At 43.6% G+C, this 25,183-nt stretch overlaps 1 long non-coding RNA gene across 1 annotated transcript; it reads left to right on the forward strand.

Moving 5' to 3' along the window:
* Positions 1 to 21,568: 21,568 nt before the first annotated feature.
* Positions 21,569 to 21,968, forward strand: LOC125556345. The gene is made up of 3 exons (XR_007305066.1): positions 21,569 to 21,656; positions 21,749 to 21,825; positions 21,924 to 21,968. It is a non-coding gene; the product is annotated as an uncharacterized LOC125556345 (long non-coding RNA).
* The last annotated feature ends 3,215 nt before the right edge of the window (positions 21,969 to 25,183 follow it).

Genomic DNA, 25,183 nt, shown 5'->3' on the forward strand with positions numbered 1-25,183 from the left:
TAGTCTTCATCATAAAAGAGCCATCACAAGAAGTATCGAGCATGGTTTGATTATTATGAGAAAGCCGAGCATAAAAATTTTGCATAATTATTTCTCTCGAGAGCTCATGATTGAGGCATGAATATAACATTGATTTAAGCCCCCCCCGAAGCTTGAGCGATGCTTTCTCCTTCGTGAGGCCAGAAATTATATATATAATTGCGATCACGATGAACAAGATGCATAGGGTAATACTTTTGATGAAATTCCAACTTCAATCTTTTATAGTTCCATGATCTCATATCATCACATAGCCTATACCATATCAATGCGTCTCCCTTCAAAGATAAAGGGAAGACCTTCTTCTTAGCAACATCATCGGGTATACCTCCAAGCTTAAATAATCCACAAACTTCATCCACATATATTAAGTGCTCATCATGATGCTTTGTTCCATCTCCTGTAAAAGGGTTAGCTAGCAGTTTTTCCATCATACTCGAAGGAAATTCAAAAGGAGTTTCATTTTCAATAGGTTCAGTAGGTTGAGGAGCAACTCTTTGCTCTAATGGACGGGGTGAAGATACCCCGAACAAGCCCCTCAGAGAATTACTTTCCATAGTAGCAAGTGACAGTAAATTTCAGCACACTATATAAATTTTTCCTTACCAAATTCCACCTACCAAAGGCGTTACACTCCTCAACAACGACGCCAGAAAAGAGTCTTGATGACGCACAAGTATAGGGGATCTATTATAGTCCTTTCGATAAGTAAGAGTGTCGAACCCAACGAGGAGCAGAAGGAAATGATAACCGGTTTTCAGCAAGGTATTCTCTGCAAGTACTGAAATAAGTGGTAACAGATAGTTTTGTGATAAGGTAAATTGTAACAAGCAACAAGTAACAAAAGTAAATAAAGTGCATCAAGGTGGCCCAATCCTTTTTGTAGCAAAGGACAAGCCGGAACAAACTCTTATATAAGGAAAAGCGCTCCCGAGGACACATGGGAATATCGTCAAGCTAGTTTTCATCACGTTCATATGATTCACGTTCGATACTTTGATAATTTGATATGTGGGTGGACCGGTGCTTGGGTGCTGTTCTTACTTGAACAAGCATCCCACTTATGATTAACCTCTATTGCAAGCATCCGCAACTACAACAAAAGTATTAAGGTAAACCTAACCATAGCATGAAACATGTGGATCCAAATCAGCCCCTTACAAAGCAACGCATAAACTAGGGTTTAAGCTTCTGTCACTCTAGCAACCCATCATCTACTTATTACTTCCCAATGCCTTCCTCTAGGCCCAAATAATGGTGAAGTGTTATGTAGTCGACATTCACATAACACCACTAGAGGCTAGACAACATACATCTTATCAAAATATCGAACGAATACCAAATTCACATGACTACTAATAGCAAGACTTCTCCCTTGTCCTCAGGAACAAGCGTAATTACTCACAAAGCATATTCATGTTCATAATCAGAGGGGTAATAATATGCATATAGGATCTGAACATATGATCTTCCACCAAATAAACCAACTAGCATCAACTATAAGGAGTAATCAACACTACTAGCAACCTACTAGCACCAATCCTGGACTTTGAGACAAGAATTGGATACAAGAGATGAACTAGGGTTTGGAGATGAGATGGTGCTGGTGAAGATGTTGATGGAGATTGCCCTCTCCTGATGAGAGGAGCGTTGGTGATGACGATGGTGATGATTTCCCCCTCATGGAGGGAAGTATCCCTAGCATAACAGCTCTGCCAGAGCTCTAGATTGGTTCCGCCAAGGTTCCGCCTCATGGCGGCGGAGTCTCATCCCGAAAAGTTCCTTCCTATTTTTTTCTCATCGAAAGACTTCATATAGGAGAAGATGGACGTCGGAGAGCCACCAAGGGGCCCATGAGGTAGGGGGCGCGCCCCTACCCTCGTGAGCAGGGTGTGGGCCCCTGGCCTTCATCATTGGCGAGGATTTTTCTTTATTTATTTTAAGATGTTCCGTGGAGTTTTAGGACTTTTGGAGTTGCGCAGAATAGGTCTCTAATATTTGCTCCTTTTCCAACCCAGAATTCCAGCTGTCGGCATTCTCCCTCTTCATGTAAACCTTGTAAAATAAGAGAGAATAGCCATAAGTATTGTGACATACAGTGAAATAACAGCCCATAATGCAATAAATATCAATATAAAAGCATGATGCAAAATGGACGTATCAGGGTCATGCCCGGCCTCGGAAGATCAACACGTCGCAGCCCCACCTAGGCACAACAGATAGGTCAGCATGCCGGTCTAAATCCTATGGTGCAGGGGTCTGGGTCCATCGCCCATTGCAGACCTGCACGTTGCGTGGGCGGCCGGAAACAAACCAAGCCTCCCTAATACATGAGCAGGCGTTCCAGTCCAATCCGGCGCGCGCCGCTTGGTCGCTGACGTCACGAAGGCTTCGGCTGATACCACGACGTCGAGTGCCCATAACTATTCCCGCGTAGTTGGTTAGTGCATATAGGCCAGTGGCCAGACTCAGATCAAATACACAGATCTCGTTAAGCGTGTTATTTTGAAATAACCGCGGACGCCGACCAGGGCCAGGCCCACCTCTCTCCTAGGCGGTCTCAACCTGCCCTGTCGCTCCGCCATAAATATCCACTCAGAGGGCCGTCGGGACAAACGTCCTTTTGGACCCAATCCGTGAATCACTCGCGGGTACTCTATGAGCCAACCCGACTTTAGTCACCACATGTATCATATAATATGTATAAGTATATACCCGTGATCACCTCTCAAGTGATCACGGCCCGATAGTATAGCACGGCATGCGGACAAGGATGTAGGGCCACTGATGATAAACTAGCATCCTATACTAAGCATTTAGGATTGCAGGTAAGGTATCAATAACTAGATCAACAATGACAGGCTATGCATCAGGATAGGATTAATGGAAAGCAGTACACTACTCTAATGCAAGCAGTAGAGAGAAGAATAGGCGATATCTGGTGATCAAGGGGGGGGGCTTGCCTGGTTGCTCTGGCAAGTAGGGGTCGTCAACAACGTAGTCGGTCGGGGCACCAGCAGCGGCGTCAGTCTCGTAGTCTACCGGAGAGAAGAGGGGGAAGAAACAATGAAAACAATGCAAACAGATGCATATCGATGCATGACATGACAAGTAACGGTGCTAGGTGTGCCCTAACGCGGTATGAGGTGATACCGGTGAAGGGGGGAAACATCCGGGAAAATATCCCCGGTGTTTCGCGTTTTCGGACAGATGAATCGGAGGGGAAAGTTGCGTGTTTGCTATGCTAGGGATGCATGGAGGAAGAACGGGCTGCGTATTCGGATTCATCTCGTCGTCCTGAGCAACTTTCATGTACAAAGTTTTCCCATCCGAGCTACGGTTTATTTTATATTGATTTTAAAAGATTTAAAACAAATTTTGGATTTATTTAATTATTTTAATTCAACATTATCCGGAACAGTGTATGCCGACATCAGCATGACGTCAGCAGTCAACAGAGGTGTTGACTTAGTCAAACCGACATGTGGTCCCACTGTCATAGACTGTTGACTAATTAACCAAATTAATTAGTTTATTTAATAGATTAGTTAGGTTAATTAGTGATTAGATTAATCTAATTATGGTTAATTAAGTTAATTAATTCTTTATTTTAATTAATATTTTATTTATTTTTATTATTTTTAGTTCTTTTTTAAAACGTTCTGGGGTGGGCCCCGACTGGCATTGGGCCAGCGGCCCTAACGGGCACGGGTGCTAGCAGGCGTCGGGTCACGGGAGTCGCCCGAGCGACGCAGGAGACCAGCGAGGAGGCTGGAGTGGTGCCGGGCAGGGGACGGCAAAGAGCGCGGCGCAGGCGGCGAGGGGAGCGGCGCGGCGCGTGGCCGGACGAGGAGGTGGAAGGCGGAGGCCATGGTAGAGCTGGGCGGCCGGGCATGACGTGACGCAGCGAAGGAGAGGCCAGGGCAGCAGGGGGCTTTGGCGGCGGCCGTGGCCGGTGACGGCGAGCGCGAGGCACTGCCAGGAGGCGGGGAGGGCGTCCGGCGCGGGCCAGGCAGCGAGCGCACGCCGGCAAGCGCAGGGAGGCGGGGGTCGCAGCCAGGGCGCTGCATGGGGAAGGAGGTCGCGGCATCAGGCGCGGGGAGCACGAGCGCGCGCGCACGGCAGAGCGATGCGGTGAGCGCATGTGGGGCGCGGCGGTGGCGAAGCAGCATGAGGCTGGTAGCCATCAGGGACGACAGCAGGCCACGGCGCGAACGACGGGCGCGCTCGGATCCGGCGAGGGAAGCAGAGGGGGAGAGGAGAGGGGCGATGCTCACTGGGCCCTGCAGGTGTGTGACAGTGAGCTTGAGGTGGCCACGGTGACGACGAAGACAAGGAATCAGCGGCCGGCGAGGGGCGGTCGAGGACGGGGGGAGGTCGAGGCTGAGGTGAGGAGGACGATGGCGACGGCGGGTAGGTCCGGCGAGGTCATCCTCCAGGGGGCGTGGCGATGCAACGTCGACGAGGTGGCCGCGATGGTGCGGCGACGGGGTCGGGTCGCCCGATCCCGATCCAGTCGGGGGGAGAGTGGGAGGAGTGAGTGGGGGTCGTGGGGTTAGGGTTTGCAGCGGCGGTGGCGGGGGGGTGAGGGGATAAGGGGGCGTGGATGGGCCGGTTGGGCCGGCCAGCAGCTGGGTCAGAGCCTAGTGGGGGGGGGGGTTCTTTTATTCTGTTTTGTCTTTTTAGTTTAGTTAGGTTCTGCTTTTCTTTTTATTTAATTGTTTTGTTGTTTCCATCCACTATAAAATATCTAGGCATTTTATAAAAATGTGTTTATTACACCATATTTACATATGCAAAACATGGCACCGCCCGAACATTTTTGTTTTAACTTTTGAAAAGTTTGATGTTTGACATTATTTAAAATTTTGAATTTGAAAAGTTTTTGATCCAACGCGAGATTAGCAACAGTAACCGGGGTGACGTGGCACCGTTAACGTGGGACTAGTGTAGCATGATTATCCGGGCGTTACAAATCTCCTACACTACAATAAATCTCGTCCCGAGATTTAAGGAGGTAGAGGGAAACAGTGCGGGGTATTCATCACGTAGGTGGTCCTCGCGTTCCCAAGTGGCTTCTTCTTCAGAGTGATGCGACCACTGGACTTTGAGGAATTTGACAGCCTTCTGACGTGTGCGGCGTTCAGCTTGGTCAAGAATGCGGACCGGATGCTCTTTATAGAAGAGGTCCTGTTGCAATTCGAGCACTTCATGATCCACTCCTCGGATTGGGTCCTTGAAGCAACGACGGAGCTGTGACACGTGGAACACATTGTGAACCTGAGAAAGGGTTGACGGAAGCTCCAATTGATATGCCACTTTTCCACGCCTTTCAAGAATAGTGAAGGGACCGATATAGCGAGGAGCTAGCTTGCCCTTGATCCCGAAGAGGTGAGCACCCTTCATTGGTGTAACTCGAAGATAAGCCTTTTCGCCAGGTTGATAGACCATGTCTTTGTGATGACGGTCATACTGACTTTTCTGACGTGACTGAGCAGTCTTGAGATTCTCACAAATAATGTGGACTTGTTCTTCGGCATGTTGGATAATATCCGGACTGAAGAGTGGACGTTCCCTAGTTTCTGACCAGTTCAGAGGGGTTCGATACTTTTGTCCATATAACACTTCGAAGGGGGCCATCTTCAGACTAGCTTGATAGTTATTATTATAAGAGAACTCGGCATATGGAAGAGATTCCTCCCATTTCTTGCCGAAGGAAATTACACAAGCTCGAAGCATGTCCTCGATAACTTGGTTGACACGTTCAACTTGTCCTTGCGACTGAGGATGAAACACAGTACTGAACGACAGATGAGTTCCCATAGCTTCTTGGAAACTAGCCCAAAATCTTGAAGTGAACAAGCTGCCACGGTCTGAACTGATAACAAGTGGAATACCGTGAAGTGAAACAATCCTGGACATGTAGAGAGTTGCAAGCTGACTAGCAGTGATTGTTTCTTTGACCGCCAAAATGTGCAACTTTAGAAAGCCGGTGAATGACGACAAGAATAACATCATTACCTTTCTGCGATTTGGGAAATCCAGTGACGAAGTCCATTTCAACATAGTCCCATTTCCATTCAGGAATAGAGATAGGTTGTAGAGTTCCAGCAGGCCTTTGATGCTATGCCTTGATACGACGGCAAACGTCACACTCAGCAACATAACAAGCAATGTCTTGCTTCATATTAGACCACCAGAATCTCTGATGGATGTCTTGGTACATCTTAGTACTACCAGGATGGATAGATAGAGGCGTATCATGAGCTTCTTTCATAACCTCTTGTGTCATATCATGGTTTTTCTCTGAACATGGCACCACTAGGCGGCCCTTCAAGTACAAGGTGCCATCATCAGCAATAGTGAAGAAGGACGGCTTGCCTTCTGTGAGGTAGCGATTAATCTTGTGGGCTTGAGAGTCATATCCCTGAATTCTCTTGATGGAGTCCAAGAGATCTGGTTCGACAACTAGGGTATTGAGGAAACCCTGGGAAACAACATGGAGGTTCATCTTACGAAACTCCTTAGGAGGGGGAGCGAGTGCACCAGGGGGAACAATATGGAGGTTCAGCTTTCTGAATTCTTCAACAAGCGAGGGCTGAACTTTGTGAACCTGGAGGTGGTTGCAGTAAGACTTGTGGCTCAAGGCATCAACCATTACGTTAGCCTTGCCTGGGGTATAGGATATACCCATGTCAAAGTCTGCAACAGTCTCCATCCATCTCTGTTGACGGAGGTTCAGGTCTGGCTGAGTAAACAGATACTTTAGACTTTGGTGGTCGGTGAAGATCTCGCAACGCTTACCGAGAAGGTAATGTCGCCACTGCTTTAGTGCATGAATGACAGCGGCAAGCTCGAGGCCGTGAACTGGGTAGTTCTCTTTGGGATATCCTCTTCACAAACACAGATCTGGTGGTAACCCAACCTCAAATCGAGTTTGGAGAACACTGATGAACCAGCCAGTTGATCATAAAGATCATTGATCTGAGGGAGGGGATATTTGTTCTGAGGCTTGGTTAATAGGTCGGTAGTCTTGGACTAATCGATTCGTCCCATCCTTCTTCTTAACAAAGAGAGAAGGTGCTCCCCAAGGAGAGCAACTAGGGCGAATGAAACCTTTGCAAAGAGATTTGCCGATTTCCCCCTTAAGCTCAATGAGTTCATGCAGCGGCATCTTGTAGGGTCATTTGGCTATAGGACTGGTGCCTGGTTTCAAGTCGATGATGAATTCGACAGCTCTAGCAGGGGGAATCCCTGGAAGTTCTTTCGGGAAGATGTCTTGGAATTCGCGAATGATGGGAATGTTTTCAATGCTCTCGAGTGGTGCAGCGTTCAACGCATTCAAGGCATAAAGCCGTGCCTCGGCGTTCTGAACTAGATGAGCTTGGCAAGTAATTATTTCATCAAAAGGGTGTAGCAGATGGACGGTCTTAGTGGCACAAACTATAGAACTAGTATGCGCTTTCAACCAAACCTTTCCCAGAATGAGTTCAATGCTACAGGACTTTAGTACGATGGGAGAGACAACGAATTCTAGTCCTTCGATTTCAACGGGGACGTCGTTGCAAATCATGGATGTCTGACATTGGCCCACGGGAGTGTGCACTAGTAGCGAAGTGTTCATGTCCTCACATTTAATGTCGTGCAAGCATGCAAAATCTTCTAACAGGAATGAATGCGATGCACCTGTATCAAATAAAACGGATGCTGGTACTAAATTTACGAGGAGTGTACCCATCATAGTAGCAGGATGGTCTTGAGCTTCATTGAGATCAACGTGGTTGGCATGAACACAACCATAAGACTTGGCATTGTTGTGGTGGGGCTGGTTGCTTCCACGGCCAGCTGCAGGGAGGGGCAGTTGATTCTGGTTATGGTTGCATTCCCTAGCACGGTGTCCTGGTTGACGACACCTGAAGCACAGACCATTATTGGGAGCGGGAGCAGGAGCTTGGGGTGGTGGAGCTAGAAGCCTTGGATGCCTAGTTGGTGGGGGAGGCAGACGTGGTACAGCATAGGACTGTTGGGGAACGTAGTAATTTCATAAAAAAATCCTACGCACACACATGATCATGGTGATGTATAACAAAGAGAGGGGAGAGTGTGTCTACGTACCCTCGTAGACCGAATGCGGAAGCGTTAGCACAACGCGGTTGATGTAGTCGTACGTCTTCACGATATGACCGATCCAAGTACAGAACGCACGGCACCTCCGAGTTCTGCACACGTTCAATGAGATGATGTCCCACGAGCTCCGATCCAGCAAAGCTTCACAGGAGACTTTCATCAGCACGACGGTGTGGTGATGGTGATGATGATGCTACCGACGCAGGGCTTTGCCTAAGCACCGCTATGATATGATCGAGGTGGATTATGGTGGAGGGGGTTACCGCACACGGCTAAGAGATCAATGATCAATTGTTGTGTCTCCAAGGGGTGCCCCCTCCCCGTATATAAAGGAGTGGAGGAGGGGAGGGCCGGCCCTCTCTAGGCGCGCCCTAGGGGAGTAGGATTCCCCCTTTCCTAGTAGAACTAGGAGCCCTTCCAAGTTGTAGGAGTAGGAGAGAAGGAAAGGGAAAGAGAAGAGAAGGAAGGAGGGGGCGCCGCCCCTCCCCCTAGTCCAATTCGGACTAAGCATTGGGGGCCACGCAGCCTCTCCTCTCTCTTTCCCCTAAAGCCCAATAAGGCCCATATACTCCCCGGCGAATTCCCGTAACTCTCCGGTACCTTTCCGATGTCGGAATGTAGTCGTCCAATATATCGATCTTTACGTCTCGACCATTTCGAGACTCCTCGTGATGTCCCTGATCTCATATGGGACTCTGAACTACCTTCGATACACCAAAACACATAAACTCATAATACAAATCGTCACCGAACATTAAGCGTGCGGACCCTACGGGTTCGAGAACTATGTAGACATGACCGAGACACGTCTCTGGTCAATAACCAATAGCGGAACCTGGATGCTCATATTGGCTCCTACATATTCTACGAAGATCTTTATCGGTCAAACCGCATAACAACATACGTTGTTCCCTTTGTCATCGGTATGTTACTTGCCCGAGATTCGATCGTCGGTTTCTCAATACCTAGTTCAGTCTCGTTACCGGCAAGTCTCTTTACTCGTTCAGTAATACATCATCCCGCAACTAACTCATTAGTTACAATGATTGCAAGGCTTATAGTGATGTGCATTACCGAGTGGGGCCAGGGATACCTCTCCGACAATCGAGTGACAAATCCTAATCTCGAAATACGCCAACTCAACAAGTACCTTCGAAGACACCTGTAGAGCACCTTTAGAATCACCCAGTTACGTTGTGATGTTTGGTAGCACACAAAGTGTTCCTCCGGTAAACGGGAGTTGCATAATCTCATAGCCATAGGAACATGTATAAGTCATGAAGAAAGCAGTAGCAACAAACTAAACGATCATTGTGCTAAGCTAAAGGAATGGTTCAAATCAATCACATCATTCTCCTAATGATGTGATCCCATTAATCAAATGACAACTCATGTCTATGGCTAGGAAACATAACCATCTTTGATCAATGAGCTAGTCAAGTAGAGGCATACTAGTGACACTCTGTTTGTCTATGTATTCACACATGTATCATGTTTCCGGTTAATACAATTCTAGCATGAATAATAAAAATTTATCACGATATAAGGAAATAAATAGTAACTTTATTATTGCCTCTAGGTCATATTTCCTTTAGTCTCCCACTTTCACTAGAGTCAATAATCTAGTTCACATTATCATGTGATTTAACACCAATAGTTCACATCTTTATGTGATTAGTTCACATCTCCATGTGACTAACATCCAATGGGTTTACTAGAGTCAATAATCTAGTTCACATCTCTATGTGATTAACACCCAAAGAGTGATCATGTTTTGCTTGTGAGAGAAATTTAGTCAACGAGTCTGCCACATTCAAAGCCGTATGTATTTTGCAATTTCTATATCCACAATGCTCTGCACGGAGCTACTCTAGCTAATTGCTCCCACTTTCAATAGGTATCCAGATCGAGACTTAGAGTCATGTAGATCGATGTAAAAAGCTTGCATCGACGTAACTCTTTATGACGAACTCTTTTTATCACCTCCATAACCGAGAAATATTTCCTTAGTCCTCTAAGGATAATTTTGACTGCTGTCCAATGATCTACTCCTAGTTCACTATTGTACTCCCTTGCCAGAATCATGCTAAGGTATACAATAGGACTGATAAACAGCATAGCATTCTTTATAGAACCTATGACTGAGGCATATGGAATGACTTTTCATTCTCTTTCTATTTTCTGCCGTGGTTGGGTTTTGAGTCTTTACTCAAATTCACACCTTGAAACACAGGCAAGAACCCTTTCTTTGCCTAATCCATTTTGAACTTCTTCAAAACTTTGTCAAGGTATGTGCTTTGTGAAAGTCCAATTAAGCGTCTTGATCTATCTCTAAAGATCTTGATGCCCAATATGTAAGCAGCTTCACCGAGGTCTTTCATTGAAAAACTCTTATTCAAGTATCCTATTATGCTATCCAGAAATTCTATATCATTTCCAATCAATAATATGTCATCCACATATAATATTAGAAATGCTATAGAGCTCCCACTCACTTTCTTGTAAATACAGGCTTCTCCAAAAGTCTGTATAAAACCATATGCTTTGATCACTTTATCAAAGAATATATTCCAACTCCGAGATGCTTGCACCAGTCCATAGATGGATCGCTGGAGCTTGCTCACTTTGTCAGCACCTTTAGGATCGACAAAACCTTCTAGTTGCATCATATATAACTCTTCTTTTAAAAAATCCATGAAGGAATATAGTTTTGACATCCATTTGCCAGATTTCATAAAATGCGGCAACTGCTAACATCATCCGGACAGACTTTTAAGCATCGATACGAGTGAGAAAATCTCATCGTAGTGAACACCTTGAACTTGTCGACAAAATTTTGCGACAATTCGAGCTTTGTAGATAGTAACACTACTATCAACGTCCGTCTTCCTCTTGAAGATCCATTTATTCTTAATGACTCACTGATCATCGGGCAAAGTCCATACTTTGTTCTCATACATGGATCCCAGCTCAGATTTGATGGCCTCAAGCCATTTCGCGGAATCTGGGATCATCATCGCTTCCTCATAGTTTGTAGGTTCGTCGTGGTCAAGTAACATGACATCCAGAACAGGATTTCCGTACCACTCTGGTGCGGATCTCACTCTGGTTGACCTACGAGGTTCGGTAGTAACTTGAGTTGAAGTTACATGATCATCATCATTAGCTTCCTCACTAATTGGTGTAGGAGTCACATGAATAGATTTCTGTGATGAACTACTTTCCAATAAGGGAGCAGGTATAGTTACCTCATCAAGTTCTACTTTCCTCCCACTCACTTATTTCGAGAGAAACTCCTTCTCTAGAAAGGATCCATTCTTAGCAACAAATGTATTGCCTTCGGGTCTATGATAGAAGGTGTACCCAACTATCTCTTTTGGGTATCCTATGAAGACACATTTCTCCGATCTGGGTTTGAGCTTATCAGGGTGAAACTTTTTCACATAAGCATCGCAACCCCAAACTTTAAGAAATGACAACTTTGGTTTCTTGCCAAACCATAGTTCATATGGCATCGTCTCAACAGATTTAGATATTGCCCTATTTAACGTGAATGTAGCTGTATCTAATGCATAACCCCAATATTATAGTGATAAATCGGTAAGAGACATCATAGATTGCACCATATCTAATAAAGTACGGTTATGACGTTCGGACACACCATTACGCTGTGGTGTTCCAGGTGGCGTGAGTTGCGAAACTATTCCGCATTGTTTCAATTGAATACCAAACTCGTAACTCAAATATTCTCCTCCACGATCAGATCGTAGAAACTTTATTTTCTTGTTATGATGATTTTCCACTTCACTCTGATATTCTTTGAACTTTTTAAACGTTTTAGACTTATTTTTCATTGAGTAGATATACCCATATTTTCTCAAATCATCTGTGAAGGTGAGAAAAATAATGATACCCGTCGCGAGCCTCAAAACTCATCGGATTGCATACATCAGTATGTATTATTTCCAACAAGTCTGTTGCTCGCTCCATTGTTCTGGAGAACAGAGTCTTAGTCATCTTGCCTATGAGGCATGGTTCGCAACCATCAACTGATTCATAATCAAGTGATTCCAAAATCCCATCAGCATGGATTTTCTTCATGCGATTTACACCAATATGACCTAAACGGTGGTGCCACAAATAAGTTGCACTATCATTATTAACTTGGCATCTTTTGTCTTCAATATTATAAATATGTGTATCACTACGATCGAGATTCAATAAACCATTCACCTTGGGTGTGTGATCACAGAAGGTTTTATTCATGTAAACAGAATACCAATTATTCTTTGACTTAAATGAATAACCGTATTGCAATAAACATGATCCAATCATATTATGCTCAATGCAAACACCAAATAACATTTATTTTAGGTTTAACACTAATCCCGAAAGTATAGGGAGTGTGCGATGATGATCATATCAATCTTGGAACCACTTCCAACACACATCGTCACTTCACCCTTAACCAGTCTCTGTTCATTCTACAACTCCCGTTTCGAGTTACTAATCTCAGCAACTGAACTAGTATCAAATACTGAGGGGTTGCTATAAACACTAGTAAAGTACACATCAATAACATGTATATCAAATATACCTTTGTTCACTTTGCCATCCTTCTTATCCGCCAAATACTTGGGGCAGTTCTGCTTCCAGTGACCAGTCCCTTTGTAGTATAAGCACTTAGTCTCAGGTTTAGGTCTAGACTTGGGCTTCTTCACTTGAGCAGCAACTTTCTTGCCGTTCTTCTTGAAGTTCCCCTTCTTCCCTTTGCCCTGTTCTTCAAACTATTGGTCTTGTCAACCATCAACACTTGATGCTTTTCTTGATTTCTACCTTTGTCGATTTCAGCATCACGAAGAGCTTGGGAATCGTTTCCGTTATCCCTTGCATATTATAGTTTATCATGAAGTTCCAGTAACTTGGTGATAGTGACTAGAGAACTCTGTCAATCACTATCTTATCTGGAAGATTAACTCCCACTTGATTCAAGTGATTGTAGTACTCAGACATTCTAAGCACTTGCTCACTAGCTGAGCTATTCTCCCCCATCTTGTAGGCAAAGTACTTGTCAGAGGTCTCATACCTCTCGACTCGGGCATGAGTCTGAAATACCAATTTCAACTCTTAGAACATCTTATATGTTTCGTGGCGTTAAAAACGTTTTTGACGTCCCGGTTCTAAGCCGTAAAGCATGGTGCACTAAACTATCAAGTAGTCATCATACCGAGCTTTGTCAAACGTTCATAACGTCTGTATCTGCTCCTGCAATAGGTCCGTCACCTAGCGGTGCATCAAGGACATAATACTTCTGTGCAGCAATGAGGATAACCCTCAGATCACGGAGCTAGTCCGCATCATTGCTACTAACATCTTTCAACTCATTTTTCTCTAGAAACATATCAAAAATAAACGGGGAGCTAAATCACAAGCTATTGATCTACAACATAGATATGCAAATACTATCAAGACTAAGTTCATGATAAATTAAAGTTCAATTAATCATATTACTTAAGAACTCCCACTTAGATAGACATCCCTCCAGTCATCTAAATGATCACGTGATCCAAATCAACTAAACCATGTCCGATCATCACGTGAGATGGAGTAGTTTTCAATGGTGAACATCATTATGTTGATCATATCTACTATATGATTCACGCTCGACCTTTCGGTCTCAGTGTTCCGAGGCCATATCTGCATATGCTAGGCCCGTCAAGTTTAACCCGAGTATTCTGCGTGTGCAAAACTAGCTTGCACCCATTGTAGATGAACGTAGAGCTTATCACACCTGATCATCACGTGGTGTCTCGGCACGACGAACTTTGGCAACGGTGCATACTCAGAGAGAACACTTTTATCTTGAAATTTAGTGAGAGATCATCTTATAATGCTACCGTCAATCAAAGCAAAATAAGATGCATAAAAGGTAAACATCACATGAAATCCAAATATGTGACATGATATGGCCATCATCATCTTGTGCTTTTGATCTCCATCTCCAAAGTACTGTCATGATCTCCATTGTTACCGGCATGATACCATGATCTCCATCATATTGATCTTTTATCAACGTGTCGTCACATGGTCGTCTCACCAGCTATTGCTTTTGCAACTATTGCTATCGCATAGCGATAAAGTAAAGCAATTACATGGCACTTGCATCTTATGCAATAAAGAGACAACCATAAGGCTTCTGCCAGTTGCAGATAACTTCAACAAAACATGATCATCTCATACAACAACTTATATCTCATCACATCTTGACCATATCACATCACAACATGCCCTGCAAAAACAAGTTAGGCGTCCTCTATTTTGTTGTTGCAATTTTTACGTGGCTACTACGGGTTGAGCAAGAACCGTTCTTACCTACGCATCAAAAACCACAACGATAGTTCGTCAAGTTAGTGCCGTTTTAACCTTCTCAAGGACCGGGCGTAGCCACACTCGGTTCAACTAAAGTTGGAGAAACTGACACCCGCCAGCCACCTGTGTGTGAAGCACGTCGGTAGAACCAGTTTCGCGTAAGCGTACGCGTAATGTCGGTCCGGGCCGCTTCATCCAACAATACCGCCGAACATAAGTGTGACATGCTGGTAAGCAGTATGTCTTGCATCGCCCACAACTCACTTGTGTTCTACTCGTGCATATAACATCTACGCATAAAACCTGGCTCGGATGCCACTGTTGGGGAACATGGTAATTTCAAAAAAATTCCTACGCACACACAGGATCATGGTGATGTATAGCAATGAGAGGGAAGAGTGTGTCTACGTACCCTCGTAGACCGAATGCGGAAGCGTTAGCACAACACGGTTGATGTAGTCGTACGTCTTCACGATATGACCGATCCAAGTACCGAACGCACGGCACCTCCGAGTTCTGCACACATTCAACTCGATGACGTCCCGCGAGCTCCGATCCAGCAAAGCTTCACATGAGAGTTTCGTCAGCACGACGGTGTGGTGACGGTGATGATGATGCTACCGACGCAGTTCTTTGCCTAAGCACCGCTACGATATGATCGAGGTGGATTATGGTGGAGGGGGGCACCGCACACGGCTAAGAGATCAATGATCAATTGTTGTGTCTCCAAGGGGTGCCCCCCTCCCCGTATATAAAGGAGCGGAGGTGGGGGGGAGGGCCGGCCCTCTCTATGGCGCGCCATAGGGGAGTCCTACTCCCACCGGGAGTAGGATTCCCCCTTTCCTAGTAGAACTAGGAGCCCTTCCAAGTAGTAGGAGTAGGAGAGAAGGAAAGCGAAAGAGAAGAGAAGGAAGGAGGGGGAGCAGCCCCTCATCCAAATTACGCGCAGCCTTTCCTCTCTCTTTCCCCTAAAGCCCAATAAGGCCCATATACTCCCCGGCGAATTCCCGTAACTCTCCGTACTCCAAAAAATACCCGAATCACTCGGAACCTTTCCGATGTCCGAATATAGTCGTCCAATATATCGATCTTTACGTCTCGACCATTTCGAGACTCCTCGTCATGTCCCCGATCTCATCCGGGACTCCGAACTACCTTCGGTACATCGAAACACATAAACTCATAATACAAATCGTCACCGAACATTAAGCGTGCGGACCCTACAGGTTCGAGAACTATGTAGACATGATCGAGACACGTCTCCGGTCAATAACCAATAGCGGAACCTGGATGCTCATATTGGCTCCTACATATTCTACGAAGATCTTTATCGGTCAAACCTCATAACAACATACGTCGTTCCCTTTGTCATCGGTATGTTATTTGCCCGAGATTCGATCATCGGTATCTCAATACCTAGTTCAATCTCATTACTGGCAAGTCTCTTTACTCATTCCGTAATACACCATCCTGCAACTAACTCATTAGTTACAATGCTTGCAAGGCTTATAGTGATGTGCATTACCGAGTAGGCCCAGAGATACGTCTCCGACAATTGGAGTAACAAATCCTAATCTCGAAATACGCCAACTCAACAAGTACCTTCGAAGACACCTGTAGAGCACCTTTATAATCACCCAGTTACGTTGTGATGTTTGGTAGCACACAAAGTGTTCCTCCGATAAACGGGAGTTGCACAATCTCATAGTCATAGGAACATGTATAAGTCATGAAGAAAGCAATATCAACTAACTAAACGATCATTGTGCTAAGCTAATGGAATGGGTCAAGTCAATCACATCATTCTCCTAATGATGTGATCCCGTTAATCAAATGACAACTCATGTCTATGGCTAGGAAACATAACCATATTTGATCAACGAGCTAGTCAAGTAGAGGCATACTAGTGACACTCTGTTTGTCTATGTATTCACACATGTATCATGTTTCCGGTTAATACAATTCTAGCATGAATAATAAACATTTATCATGATATAAGGAAATAAATAATAACTTTATTATTGCCTCTAGGGCATATTTCCTTCAAGGACTGCCTTGGAGCAGGTGCAGTTGGCTGGTACATGCTGTTGGGAATCCATATCCTACGCTTCTGCGAGGACGGGCCCGAAGATGAGCCCGTGTCATGGTTGCGCCTGTGAGAGCTCTGGTATTCCTGCAGACCAGTTTCGACTTTGATGGCCTTGTTCACCAAGGTGGCGAAATCAGCAAAGTCATGCACTAGAAGTGCGAGCTTGATGTCAGCTTGAAGGCCATCACGGAACTTGTCTTGTCTGCGTACATCAGTTGCAATGTCTTCTTCATCATAGCGGGACAAGTCCAGAAACTCCCGCTGATAAGCTTCCACAGTTTTGTTGCCTTGGGTGAGGTTGCGGAACTCGCGCTTCTTACGGGCCATGACTCCCTGAGGAATCACTACAAGAAATATGTCAACTTATGACCTTCTGTCAATGACCCTCGAAGAATTGGTCATAAATTTATGACCATTTTAGACCAATTGGTCAAAAGCTGTTCAGGGGGCTCCAAACCCTAAACCATTGCGACCATTTTGGTCAGAAAGGTCGTAATTTCCATACACGAAATGGTCACAAAGCAAACAGTGCTAGTCCGCTGCCTTATTTCTAGTTGTTAATGACCAATATAGATGGTCATAGCCTTGTAGATTGTGGTGGGTTGTGATGACTAGGCGCCATCTCATCAGTTTTGCCTATGTGTCATGTCCATGTGGCAGTTTTTTCCCTAGGTTGTGAAGCAACCTATATTTCTATCATTCCCAAAATTCCCAAAAAAATCTCATAAATTCTTTGGGGCATATCTTCATCAAATATGTAAAAATCCTTCCTTGCCTAGTTCAAAACTAATTCAACAATATTCATTTTCCTATTCTGTTCACAACAACACTTTATGAAGGAAGTGCTATTTATATATTCTTGATTGCCCTCGGAATTTTTGGGCACTCTTTCCTATCCAAATAATTACCGCATGACAAAATTCAGCTCCATTTGCCTAGCAAATCTTCCTCGGAAAATTTCCAAAGTTTTTGTCCACCTAGAAGCATTGTGAAGGAAGTACCTTTTTTATATCTCTAATTGACATGAAATTTATACAGTTCCTTCATATGCCCAAATTATCACCCTCCTCCAAATTGCAGCTCATTCAAATCATCTATGTGATCCCAGGTTCAATTTATATTTTATGGCCAAATTGGCACATTGCAAAGCAAGTGTTATATAGACCCCTCCTATTACCCTCAAACTTTTCGGGCACTCTTCCATACCCAAATAATTGCCACATGATAATATTCAGCTCAATTTTCCTAGTAAATCTTTGTCGGGAAATTTCCAAAGTTTCTACCTCAAGAGAAGCTTTGTGAAGTAAGTACTAGCTAGGCTTACCCAAATGATCTGAAAATTTACCAGCGCATGACCATACCTATGTAACTTACCTACACCAATTTTTAGCTCATTTCATTCATCCAATCTCTCTCACTAGTTTTCCCAAGTTTTTGTCCATAGAAGAGCATTGTGAAGGAAGTACTACTTTGGCATGTCAAAATGATATCAATTTTCTAAAATGCTTTCGTATGCCCAAATAACCATCCTCCACAAAAATTCAGCTCAATCCATTCATTATTTTGAGCCCAGCTTCAACATTCATATTTTTGTCCAGTGTGGTACTTTGCAAAGCAAGTACCACCTAGGATCCTCCTTTTGAGCTGAAAATTTGTGAATACATTCTCCTTAGTAGATGATCATCCTCGGCCAAAACTCACTCCCATTGGCCATGTGCATTTCCTGTACCGCTAATCAAACACTTGGCTGCTTATTCATGTTTGAGCATCGATCGGTCTCCTCATGAGAATCTTATGTTGTAATTTTCTTTCTAGCACCTACCTGGGGAGTGCCCAACCCACTAGACATGCCTATGCCGCCCAGAACACATGGCAATGCCAGGGTCACGCGGTGACCACGCGGCGGGCATGCGAGCTTACGCGCTCTAGAGTTGGGGCCCTCGGCCACCGTCCAAACCTCGATGTCTCTCCATCAAACCATGTATTTCTGATTAAATAGATACTTATTTACCTAGAAATGATTTTTGGAAAAATTAAATAGCAAACTATGACGCAGCTGCAGTTCAAATTTGACCCGCTTCCAACTGAATCGATGGGAATTTGTCTTTTTCACCAGAGGTGGATCAAAAAATTTGACACCCAACCATTTTGTCAATTATGCATTAAATATGGCCTAGTATTTTAGAAAATTGATTTGGTCCAATTTTGCAACAAATATATGGTAGGTCCTTCACAAAAAAAACTCATTTCAGGCACTCGGAAAATGGAAAATGGTTTTTTCGTCCAAAGAAAATGAAAACTTCCTTAGGCAACATTGTTTCCCATTCCAATATGCACCCTTGTGCACAAAATGAGATCATTTGAACAAACTATGCCATGAATGTGGCCATAAGATTGATCGTTTGACTTGAAAGCCATGAATCTTCACACTTGATAGCTCATTTCTGAGAACACTTTTTTAAAATAATTGCCGTATTACAAGTTTGTTATTTTTCCTAGGAACTTGGCCACATATAATGACACAATGCGAAGGTTTTCCAATTTTTTGATTTTTTTTGAATTACTTATACCCGTTTCAAAATGCGGTCAAAACGGCGGGCTTGACCGCTCCTAGCTAGTGGTTGAATCTTGGAATTTTTTTGGTGTTTCTATGATTAAATAGATACTTATGTACCTAGAAATGATTTTTGGAAAAAATAAAGAGCAAACTATGAGGCAGCTACAGTTCAAATTTGACCCGTTTCCAACTAAATCGACGGCAATTTGTCTTTTTCACCAGAGGTAGATCAAAACTTTTTTCACCCAACCATTTTGTCAGTTGTGCATTATATATGGCCTAGTATTTTATAAAAATGATTTGGTCCAATTTTGCAACAATTATTTGGTAGTTCCTTCACAAAAAACCCTCCTTTTGGGCCCTCGGAAAATGAAAAATGAATTTTCCGTGCAAAGAAAATGAAAACCTCCTTAGGCAACATTGTTTGGAATTCCAATATGCACCCTCGTGCACAATATGAGATCATTTGAACAAACTATGCCATGAATGTGGCCATAAGATTGATCATTTGGCTTGAAAGCCATGAATATTCATGCATGATAGCTTATTTCTGAGAACACTTTTTTAAAATAATTACCGTATTATAAGTTTATTATTTTTCCTTAAAACTTGGTCACATATAATGACACAATGCAAAGGTTTTCCAATTTTTTGATTTTTTTGAATTTTTTATGCCCGTTTCAAAATGCGGTCAAAACGACGGACTTGACCGTTCCTAGCTAGTGGTTGAATCTTGGAATTTTTTTGGTATTTCTATGATTAAATAGATACTTATTTACCTAGAAATGATTTTTGGAAAAAATAAAGAGCAAACTATGAGGCAGCTACAGTTGAAATTTGACCCGTTTCCAACTGAATCGACGACAATTTGTCTTTTTCACCAGAGGTGGATCAAAACTTTTTTCACCCAACCATTTTGTCAATTGTGCATTATATATGTCCTAGTATTTTATAAAATTGATTTGGTCCAATTTTGCAACAATTATTTGGTAGGTCCTTCACAAAAAAACCTCATTTGTGGCACTCGGAAAATGGAAAATGAATTTTCCGTGCACAAAAAATGAAAACTTCCTTAGGCAACATTGTTTGCCATTCCAAGATGCACCCTTTTTGCACAATATGAGATCATTTGAACAAACTATGCCATGAATGTGGCCATAAGATTGATCATTTGTCTTGAAAGCCATGAATCTTCACGCATGATAGCTCGTTTTTTAGAACACTTTTTTAAAATAATTTCCGTATTACAAGATTATTATTTTTCCTGGAAACTTGGTCACATATAATGACACAATGCGAAGGTTTTCCAATTTTTTGATTTTTTTTGAATTTTTTATGCCCGTTTCAAAATGCGGTCAAAACGGCGGGCTTGACCGTTCCAAGCTAGTGGTTGAATCTTGGAAAACTTTTGATGTTTCTCTGATTAAATAGATACATATGTACCTAGAAATGATTTTTGGAAAAAATAAAGAGCAAACTATGAGGCAGGTACAGTTCAAATTTGACCCACTTCCATCTGAATCGGCGGAAATTTGTCTTTTTCACCAGAGGTGGATCAAAACTTTTTTCACCCAACCATTTGGTCAATTGTCCATTACATATGTCCTAGTATTTTATAAAATTGATTTGGTCCAATTTTACAACAATTATTTGGTAGGTCCTTCACAAAAAAACCTCCTTTCGGGCACTCAAAAAATGGAAAATGAATTTTCCATGCAAAGAAAATGAAAACTCATTTCTCATAACACTTTTTAAAGATATTTGTCTTATTCCAATTCCAAGTTTGTTAGTTTTCCTAAAAAGTAGGTCAGATTTGCTGACACAATGAGAATGTTTTTTTTTGAATTTTTCATATCATAAAACTATTTATATGATTCAACACCTTATTTTGACCAATTTAGATGGTCATAACGTTTACTGGGTTCTGATTGGTCCATAGGCATGTCACGCGGATCGCGCCTCCAATGCCGTCGGATGGCCCCGGATCCGACGGCAGCCCTCGTCCCCCTCACACTCTCATCCCTCTCACCCCCCTCGTCCAAACTCCAAACCCTAGCGCCCCCGCACGCCGCCCCCCGTCGCACCCTTACTCCCTCGTCCCCATCTCCACCGCCGCCACCGCGCCCCTCCCGATCCAACCCGCGCGGCAACCTACCTCGCCGCCCCCACCCGCCGCCCCTACCTCGCCGCCCCCACCCGCTCCGCTCCGGGATCCATCCTCCCAGTCATCTTCCTCCTTCTCCTCCCTGTCTCTCGATCCAACCCAAGCACTGCCGCCGACCCTTCCCAACCCCGGCCTCGTCCAGCGCCGGCGACCCCTTCTCTCCCTTCCTCCCTCCACCTCCAGCAGCGGATCCACTAGAGCAGCATCTCAGGCCGCCGTCAGATCCACCCTCCTCGCGCTGGACGGAAACCCTAGCCGCCCGTCCATGGCGACCCACCGCAGCACCCAAAGGCCTCGACGACGGCGGTATGGTAGGAACCCCCCTCCCCCTCCCCCTCCCCCACTTCTTCTTCTCCTTCAAACTCCCTCTGTCTCACCCCCGTCTCTGTCTTTGCCTCTTCAGGTAGGAGCAACGGCGACCAGCGACGGCCATGGCGACCCACCGCAGCCTCCAAGACCTCGACAACGGTCGGTGCTACGGTATGAATCCCTCCTCCCCCTTCTCTTCTACTTCTCCTTTTTCTCAACGTCTCCCCCTAACCCCAATCTCGTTTCGTCCCTTCCCTTCTTCTCTGTAGGTGAGGTACAGCAACCAGCGACGGGACGACGCCTAAATCCACCGGGACAGGAGAGCAGCCATGGAATGGAAGGTCCGTTCCACCCGTTCTTCCCCGCTTGATTGACTCTATCTAAGAGTTCTTCGGTTTCAAGTGGATTTTCTTCTGGGCTCCATAAGTCAAAATGGAGACCGCCACCACATGGTATGTGCTGCCGTTTTGCTTTCATGCGTGTGTGGCCATGGCCTTCTTTAGAATACGGGTGCCACTGATCTACTAGAACTGAATTGCTCCCCTGTTTTGCTGTGGTCATATGCTCTGTGGTCACTGATGCGTGCTGCATACCTGTAGATTAGGACCAAAATTTGAGCAGTTTCAGTCGTGCAGATTATAAGTGAATCATGCCCTGCTTTGTTGTAGTTGTATGATCTTACTGCTGAATTGATTGCTGTATTGTTCAAACTGAAGTCTTCTGGTTGGCTTTCTACAATGTAGTATATCACTGTACTTCAGACTTATTGTAGTATTTAGGCCTGGGCGCTTTGGAATTTAGCTGTAGTATTTTACAGAGATAGGATTTGCCCTTTCCTTCATGTGGTAATTTTGTAAGTATGAAGAAACTGGTTAGTTTTGTCATGATACCCTTCCACTTTATTTTCTTTTTGCTTTTTAATGTTTTCCCTGTTTGCTTTTTAACATTGGATACCATGTTGGTCTGCTAGTCTAAAACAAACAGAAATTGAGTTGCATGTCCAACACAACCACAGAAAGAAACACTAGCAGCACTACTGCCTATGCTTGATTTCTGCAGTAAACATGTTATCTGAAATTCTGTAATGATGTTAACTGATGTGAGTTTGTGCACTTGATGTTTTATACTTGGAAGACAAATGAACTTGTTTTGGTTATATCTCTCCCTGTTAATTATGGGTGATTTCCTTCTTGCAAATTATATATGTTCTGTTTTGAGCTATCTCTCTTCCTGGTAATAAAAGTATGTGCATTGGTTGATATTTAGTATTTGTATGTCTAGTTCACGATGATGGTCACTTGCGGCAGAGGCACCAAGATTTTGGTGTCTAGATATTCGTCGCCGATAACTAAGCATGCAATGCTTGTATATACCCAGTTTTTACTGCCTAGTAGTGAGCACACCTAGCCCCAGTCACCTACTTCAATCAAAGAAACTAAGAATGTTCATAATAATTTGAAAAGTATCTCATGCTTGATGCTCATACACTTACAGTCTCTTTTATTCTACCAGGACCTTTGTTTGTTTCTGTGAGCTTGCCTCTGTGGCTAGCACATATCATATGTGATCCATGTTGTCTCTTTTTCGCCCACTGAAGCTTGGAGCAAAGTGGCATATTACTTTTGTGATAACTGAGAGAACTGCGAGGCTTTCTTTTCTACTTTGGCATATAATATTAGAATTAATACTGTTTTTATTTGAAATTTGTTATTAGACTATTAGTGCGAAACTTCCAAGTTATAACTATCCCTGCATTTCTTACTCCAATTGTGAAAGGACTATATATAGTCTGTGTGCTTCTGTGAATATATTTGAGTACATTTTTATCATGCTGCTGTAATATGTAATGTAGTTTTCGAAGCATGTCTGCTGTTGTAATTCAGTATTTATATGTAGCAACAGATTATCCAGTACTGTTGCCTACATGCTTCTGGCCATTGATACTTTTCATTTTTCTCAGTTCTACTTGCTTCGGATTGCTTCCTCCCTGACACCCTGATCCAGATGACGGCAACAGCGATGGCATCCACACTCAAGCATGCCTAACTCTCCATCTATAACTGGTCCGTCTTCTTTGGACGGTTAGTTGCTTCCTCCCCACTTTGAAATCTCAATCTCCTTTCTTGTTGATGGGCTTGTTGAATGATTCGTATATGTGTGGATGTAGGGTGCAGGCGCTCTACTACACGCTGCTGGATAGTTCACCTGGACGTGTATGTCGCCAGTCGAGAGGCGTCTCCAGCTTGCGCAGACCGCCGTCTGGCTCTATCATTGATCAATTATCTGTTACTTGCCGACGTGCTTTCTAGGCCGCTAGTTTTGTATTTTGCCTATAACTGCATGATTCATTCTCGCTGAAATGACATGATTTAGCTTTTAGTTCTTCTGGCCAAACATGTGTTTTAGCCTTTTGCCTTTGCTTATCAACAGTTGTTTTGCTTGTTTTTGAGCTACTGCCACTTTGAGCTGATGTAGGCCTGTAGTTATTTATTGCAACTGAGCTTCTATATTGCATTGTTGGACCATTGATTGCCACCTCTTAGATTTACTGTCATATGGAGTGGATAAATTTGCACCCAGCTTACTAGTAATCTGAGCACTTGTTAGTTTAGTCAGGTAGGATTAGAGTGAAATGATAATGTAGGAAGTACGTATCATAAATATATGAAAGGCTACAATCCTTGAGAGAACCTGGTTCTACTTTTGCAAATGCTCAGTTTACTCATGATATGGTTTCTGTAGCTATGTGATGCAACATACATATATACTGCTGCCTTGGAACAGTAATAAAATATGAATATGTGCTATTTGCTAGCAGTCCTTCCCTTTCCAAGATACATGAAAGTGCAGAGACTATCAATCCGAAAATATGAATATGTACATTTTGTTCTCATTTCTCAGTTTTGGCGCCTCTTGTTGATGCAGGTGCACGTGACTGTTGTTGAGGACATGGTGTTCTTTTTGGCACGCCCAAGTATTGGGTGATGCTTGCCTGCATGGTTACTGCAGCTCCAGTTCATCCCTCATGTCAAGTTTCGCCAGCGCGAGGCAAGCGACCGAGGTGGCTGTTGCTGTGACCGAAGATCAGAAGAAGCTTGGAGATGTCCACAATAGTTTTGGTGCCTCTGTATTTGTTTCTGATTGTATGTACACTTGATGGATCATGCAGATGTGCTGTTCTGAGTTTCATAGAGTGATTTTTGGATTTGATCATTTAATTGTGAGAATTATTTATTGTTTGCTGTTGAAATGTGTAAAATTGAAATCTGTGAATGAAAAAGGCTGAATGTTCGTCTATTGGATCGAATAATATTTGGGCTCTAAAAAGGCTATGGCCCAAACAATAGTGGACTGGAATATTGTGCATTTATGAAAAACAAAAACAAAAGGCTGAATGAAACGGAATGCAAAATGGCCTAAGCCCAGAAAATAAAAAGGCCGAATTGTAGGGCTTGGCCCATGAACCTGATCAAAATTTGATGGAAAAAAACACAAATAGGCTAAATTAATGGGCTCGGCCCATGTAAAA

This window comes from Triticum urartu, chromosome 5 (assembly GCF_003073215.2).
Source record: "Triticum urartu cultivar G1812 chromosome 5, Tu2.1, whole genome shotgun sequence".
NCBI lineage: Eukaryota > Viridiplantae > Streptophyta > Magnoliopsida > Poales > Poaceae > Triticum > Triticum urartu.